The sequence below is a fragment of the Choloepus didactylus genome, assembly GCF_015220235.1.
Source record: "Choloepus didactylus isolate mChoDid1 chromosome 26 unlocalized genomic scaffold, mChoDid1.pri SUPER_26_unloc2, whole genome shotgun sequence".
Taxonomy (NCBI): Eukaryota; Metazoa; Chordata; class Mammalia; order Pilosa; family Megalonychidae; genus Choloepus; species Choloepus didactylus.
Window position 1 is genome coordinate 1,686,238 of NW_023637615.1, and position 7,383 is coordinate 1,693,620.

The following is a 7,383-nucleotide window of genomic DNA, read 5'->3' on the forward strand; positions in this document are numbered from 1 at the left end:
ATGTGTGAATTGGCTGGGTCCTTTGATACTTGAACCACTCAAAAACACATCTCTGAAAAACCAGATTTTATCTCAGGCAAAATTATCTTAGCACACATTGAATAAATATTATTTTCCCTATACTAGGACTCTGGTCCTGACCTTTAAGTCTACTTGGTCACTGTGGCACTCCTGAGGTTGTGCATTCTTCCCCATGCTGCCTACAACCTGGAAGTGATATAGACGAGCCACACATGCTGTGATGATTAACTTTATGTGCCAACTTGTCTGGGCTGTGGTATCTAGTTGTTTGATCAAACATTGGTCTAGATGTTGCTATGGAGGTAATTTGTAGATTGGACTAGCAGTTATAATCAGTTGACTTTGAATAAAGTAGATTACCTTCTTTAATCTACTGCAAAGAAGTGGACATCATCCAATCAGTTGGATGCCTGAAGAGTAAAGGACTGAGGGTTCCAAAAGGAACAAGAAATTCTCCTTCAAAACTACTCTTCTCTAAGTTTCCAATCCACTGGTCTCTCCTGTGGATTTATGAATTGACATATCAATATCAACTCTGGAATTTTCAACTTGCTGATTTCCCATACGAAATTCAGATTCAAGAGCTTTACATCACTCTAAATAGAATTTCCAGCAACTGACTTGCCCTTCAGAATTGGACTTGCCTGTCCCCATAATCACAAGAGCCAATCCCTTAAAATAAATCATATATATGTTTTTATAGACAATTCCTTTAAGAAATGGGTTGTCCTTAGGGTACTAAGAAAGTTCAAACAGACTCTTTGGCATTTAAGAATAGTGTAAAGCATCAGAAAAACAGATGCTAAGAATTGGTCAGTGTGAAAGTTAAAATAAAAATGATTGGTGTGATTATAGATTATCTAGAATTGGAAATCTATCTCAAAGAATTAATTATGGCTAGGACTCCAGTCATTAAAATAAAAGAAAAAGAAAGCAGCTCTTCTCACTAACCTGTAGATCAATTCACACATCCTAGGCTTAGTGTTGATGCTGCTCTTACGTATGTCATGGGGAAAATGAAGAAAACACATAAAGCAAGTTGAAGGCAATTGGATTTTAGTTTATACAAACTAGATATTTTGCACAATTCCTCATATGCTAAATTACTAAGAGATAATGGTTATAGAGTTTCAGTTATCTGATAGAGTAAAAATACCAACCTTTGCTTAGATTCAGGAGAATATCTTTATATAAACCTGGTAAAGTGTTTCATATCAAACCAACTGCAAAACTAAAAATAATTTAAAAAAAGAGTAGCAACTTAATCATCATTGTGAAGATTAATTACTCATTGGGTAACAAACAAAAGTGACACATGATATGTGAGGATATAAGCAATTCTAATAGAATGCTACAGTCAGAGGGTGCAGTGATTTTGATATGTGACCACTTAAGTAATGTCGTTTCATGTCCTCAAAATTTTGCAAACAGAACTTTCACTCTCCCTCAGAAAGAAGAAATGTGTGACCTTCCACAGTTTCTTAATCTCTCTGTTTTCTCATCTTGAGAATGATAATTTCACAATCAACATGACTCCTGTATGAGGCAATGGATAATTTTTTCCTTGCATTTAAAGATGTTTTATGTAAAACAGTGTGAGCTCTGCCAAGCAAGCTGTGATATAATGAAAAAAAGTTTATTAGAAGTCATAGTGAGAGCATAGTTAGCTAACTTAGAGAAAAAAATGCAAATAAGACACTGTTTGTAGGCTACAGTCCTGTAGGAGCAAACATTTACATTCATTTCTGTGAATCCTTACCTGTTCTCCAAACTCAGAAAGGCTTTGCAATATTGATTGTCATTGTTCAAAAGCATGAGAAATGGAAGCCATATTAAAAGAATTCCTATAAGGAAGGTTTTTTTAATGACCATTTACTTTGTATGCCTTGACTCTTTCCTTTATCCTAATTCAGAGCTACACCTATAGAAAATCATGTTTGAATATACTTCTTACATGAAAAATAATAAAATTTCAAAGTAAAATACAATCAATAGTACATTTCACTAACATTTAATCATTTCTATGAAGAGTTTGAAGTCCTTTAACATATACCCTTAAAGGACAGCAGTCTATCAGCAGGGACCTCTGAAGTGCTTGATATACATACATAAACCTGAATTTTAAGAAAGAAAACTATGTTATATTCACAGATAAAATTTAGGATGAAAACAGCTTTGCTTAAGTTTATTGAATTATTGTCCTCTGAGGTTGAGAGAATGGATTAGAATGAATAATCATCTATAAATTTGCCATGGGAGCTAGTCCAATTATACCTTATAGGCAGTTTGCAGAGTGGTCAGGGGTGACTTTGGAGTCTGCAAGCCTGGGTGCAGTCTTTGATTTTACCTACTTGGCACATTAACAAAGCTTCAATTTCATTATCTCTAAGGGGATGGTATAGTGGATACCTACTGTACAGCATACAGAATATCCATTTTTCTCCCTTCCAAAAAGAGCTTCCTGAATTTCCTTCAGAACTACCGACTTATATTCAATGCTTATATTTCAAATGGCACTGGCCCCTTCCATAGGCCAAAGATAGGCATGTGACCCAGGCATAGCCAAAAAGTACAAAAGAGCAATGGCACTTGGATCTTTGCTGGTATTACTGGAAAATCCACTGGAGTTGGCCAATTGAAATGGGTGGTTAAACATTTAAAAAATAACTTCCTTCCAACTAAAGTCAATACAGTGGTAAGCAAAACATTTGGAAAGAAATAGAGGGACCTGACAATACCATGTGAGCTGATATTGAATGTTGATTTGCCTGAAACCAAATCACCCCATGATTTCAATTTCATGAACAAACAAATCTTATTTATTTATTATTTATTTATTTATTTTGCCAAAAGAGTGCTGTATAATACAGAGATGGATTAGAATGATTATAGTGTTGTGGGAATTTTGTACATATTAAACACTGACCACAGTACCTGTCACTTTAAATGTTCATTCAGATTTTCTAATGTGATATTTAATTAGGTCAATCTAAATTGATGCCTGAAACTCACTGGCATGCCCACCTGAAGATTTCTCAAGAGACGCAACCTTGATAACCATCCACAGAATATATTCTCAGCAATAGCAACTTTAAGAAAGAGAAGAGATGATTTTGAAAAACTAGGACTCCACATCATTCCATGAAACTTTATTTGGACAGATTTATGCAGTATGTGCTATGTATTGGCTGTACAGTCATGCTCCTGAGTAGCACCCATATTTCCAGCTAAACCCAGGCCCTTCCTTTACAATATTAGGACAAAAGACTCTGTGGAGTAAACAGCATAGGATTCTGAAAGAATATTAACCAACATAAATTATATATATATATATACATATATATGTATGCATATATATATAAATCTGGATCACATCATAGCCAGAGACTGTTCTGAGTTTTATCTCTTACTAAAGGTTGACACCTAGATCTAGGAAGGAGGAACTGAGAATGTATATAATTCCATTAGTTGAGTTTTGTCATCTTCATTTTTTTTTAAATCTCTTTTATTTCTAGAAACTTCTGTGCTTATAATACCTTCAGTGTTGTTATAGTTAGATCTGGACAAGGGAGAGATATCGTGAATATTTCAGGCAATATTCTGTTGTCCAGGTGGATGCACCTGGATAAGCAGCATACTTTGAAAATTTACCTTAAAAGTCTCAGCCATCTGGATCTCTTTCACCTTCCATAGACATCTGCACATAGAAAGAGTATAGATTTACCAGCATCTATCTCAGTGTTCCTTTGCAGTACATCATTAAAAGAATTAGACTTCACAGGTGTCAAAAAAAAATTTCGTCCCTAAGAGTTTTAAATAGATCTGTTAACTTATTAGCAATTTGTTAGCAGTCTGGACTGTCATGAAAAAGAACATATGCACAATATGAGGCAACCCTTTTTAGGTTCTAAAGAATTGGGGTAGCTGGTGGTGGATACCTGAAACTATCAAACTACAACCCAGAACCCATGAATCTCGAAGACAATTGTATAAAAATGTAGCTTATGAGGAGTGACGATGGGATTGGGAAAACCATAAGGACCACACTCCACTTTGTCTAGTTTATGGATGGATGAGTAGAAATATAGGGGAAGGAAACAAACAAACAAACAGACAAAGGTACCCAGTGTTCTTTTTTACTTCAATTGCTTTTTTTCACTTTAATTATCATTCTTGTTATTTTTGTGTGTGTGCTAATGAAGGTGTCAGGGATTGATTTAGGTGATGAATGTACAACTATGTAATGGTACTGTGAACAATCGAATGTACGATTTGTTTTGTATGACTGTGTGGTATGTGAATATATCTCAATAAAATGAAGATAAAAAAAAAAGAAAGTGTATTGCATGTGAAATATCAATTAACTCAAAGGTACATTTAAGCTAGACCCTTCAGTGGTTTTCACCAATACTTATTATGCAACACAGAGGATTTCTTTTTAAAGAGGCCTTTGAGGAGCTTGTAACTGAATAGAGAATATATCTAAGCTAGTTACAGAATATTAGATGTTGATGTAAAATCAAGGGCTAAACAGTAAAATATAGGTAATATAACTATATATGTTTAGAATTGGGAATATTTTCCTGGAGCAGGTAAGTCTTGATTGGACCTTCAAGTGTGTGCAGAATTTAGGTGATTTTACTTGAAAGGGAAAAAGAAAAGAAATCCAACTACAAGTAATACTCAAGGGTACTCTCCATGGTGAATAGTGGGAAATAAATGCTTACAGAGGTTTAATACTATCAAAACTTTTATTAAGCTCTCACCAAAAATACTCTGCAAATATATGACTCACTAACATAACTGTGTATGCCTCATCTTGGAACCCAGGATTCTCTCTTTTGACTCCAGTGAAAGTCTTTAGCTGTTTCTGAAATAGGTATTCCCTGCATGGGTATCAAAAGAAGAATGAAAATGTCATCTCACTGGGCACCATTTTTTCCATCCTAAGTGTTAGCTAAAAACAATCCATCTCTTGAAAGCTGAATGGATGTGCTGAAACCAAAAGTAAAAGAACAGGACTGATATTTTGTTCTGAAGTAAATCTAACTTCTATTTGGATTATTAGCACTTGAAATCTCATATTCTCTCTCTCCCTCTCTCTCTCTCATAGTCATCTATGTATTAATAGTTCATAAATAATCTACTTCCAAAAATGATTGAGACTACATGCAACAAAAGCTCTTACATTGTAATCTGTGAGTCACCTGCAATATCTACAAGATGTCTTCATGAAACATGAGGTGAGGTTTTCATTCAAGATTGCTCCACTGACATAATCTATGTTTTCAACACTCTGTACTTTTTTTCTTGTAGATTCCTATTTCTTTGGAATCTTTTGCCTTTCTTCTTCTCTGGTAGCAAAACAGCTGTAGCAAACCACCAAAGATGTCCATGCCCTAATGCCTGTAACCTGTGAATATTTAGATTACATAATTAAAGGGAATTAAGGTTTCAGATGGAATTAAGGCTGATAACCAGTTGACTTTAAAATCAGCAGATTATCCAGGCAGGCCCAGGGTAATCACAATGATCCTTAAAGTGGAAGAGGGACACAGAAGAGGACAGTCAGAGGGAAATATTACTACGTAAGAAAGAAACAGAGAGATGCAGTATTGCTGTCATAGAAGGAGGAAGGGGAGCACAAAACAAGGAATGTGGACAGCTTGTGTAAGGTGAAAAGGCAAGGAAAAAGTATCTCCTCTAGAGCACCCAAAAAGGAATGCAGCCCTATGCACACCTTGATTGTAGCACAGTGAGAGGACCTGTGTCAGTCTTCTAACCTTAGAAATGGTATGATAATAACCTTATTTTGTTTTAAGTCACTAAATTTCTGATAATTTTTATATGCACAATAGAATACTAATACACCTTCACAAGCCCAAATAAAGATTATAGATTCCATGAATATAAGGTCCCTATTATGAAGTTCTGTCAGTTCCATGAATGCTGGGACTATGATTTAGATATAGGAGGGATATAGTGATTGTTTCTTGGGTTGATGAATGGGTAGATATCTCCTTATGGGAAAGTGGCAATTTAATTGCTATACCAGGCTGCAGGACCATGAAGACTGGAATATATATTGTCCTAGTTTGCTAATGCTGGAGAATGCAAAACACCAGAGATGGATAGGCTTTTATAAAATGGGGATTTATTTCACTACACAATTACAGTCTTAAGGCCACAAAGCATCCAAGGTAACACATCAGCAATCGGGTACCCTCACCGGAGGATGGCCAATGGCCTCCGGAAAACCTCTGTTAGCTAGGAAAGCAGCTGGCATCTGCTCCAAAGCTCCGGCCTCAAAATGGCTTTCTCCCAGGACGTTCCTCTCTAGCAAGCTTGCTCCTCTTCAAAACATCACTCCCAGCTGCACTCTCTTTCCTCTTTGAGTCAGCTCATTTATATAGCTCCACCGATCAAGGCCCACCCCGAATGGGTGGGGCCACGCCTCCATGGGAACATCTCATCAAAATTATCACCGACAGCTGGGTGGGGCACACTCCAAGCAAATCCAACCAGCACCAAAATGCCTGCCCCACACAAAACCACAAAGATAATGGCATTTGGGGGACACAATACACTCAAACCGGCACAATCCACCCCCTGAACCCCAAAATGACATTATCTTTCCAAATACAAAATATATTCATTCATTTATCACAAAAACTTAAATCATTTCAGTAACAAAAGTTAAGTACAAAATCCCATCAAAATAAGTTTAGGCTTGGTCAGTTCTAAGGCATAATTCCCCTCTAGCTGTGGATCTGTGAACCTAGAACAAGTTATGTGCTTCCAATATACAAAGGAGAGACATTCATAGGATAAACATTTCCATTGCCATAAGGAGAAACAGTAAGGAAAACAGGGTTAACAGGAGCAAAACAGTTCCTAAAACCCACAGGACAAAGTCCATTAGATTTCAAAGTCCGAGAGTCATTTACAGAACTACGTTGCATCCTTGGGGCTTGAGAGAGCTGGAGCCTAACCCTTCCCAAGGGCCTTTTCTGCAGCCCGTTCCTCTCCAAACACTTAGGTGAGTGCTCCAATATATCCACACATTGGGGAGACCACCTTCTCGGCCCCACCCTCCTCAAACCTCGGGGCAGCTCCCGGATTCCCTTCCATCTCCAGGGCACATGCTCAACCCCTTCAGAACAGCGTGGTGGCAGCCAGGCTCTCCCCAATTCCCTGGGAATGTGCTCCACCCTCTTTGGGACCTGAGGTGGCAAAACTCTTCCAGAGCATCGAGGCGGAAAGCCCGCCCTCGACCTCCAGGGCAAACTCACCCTTTCCATGCATGTGGGCTGCTCCGCTCTCCCAGCCCGAGACCTCCTGACTCCAGACCTCAACCTCCAT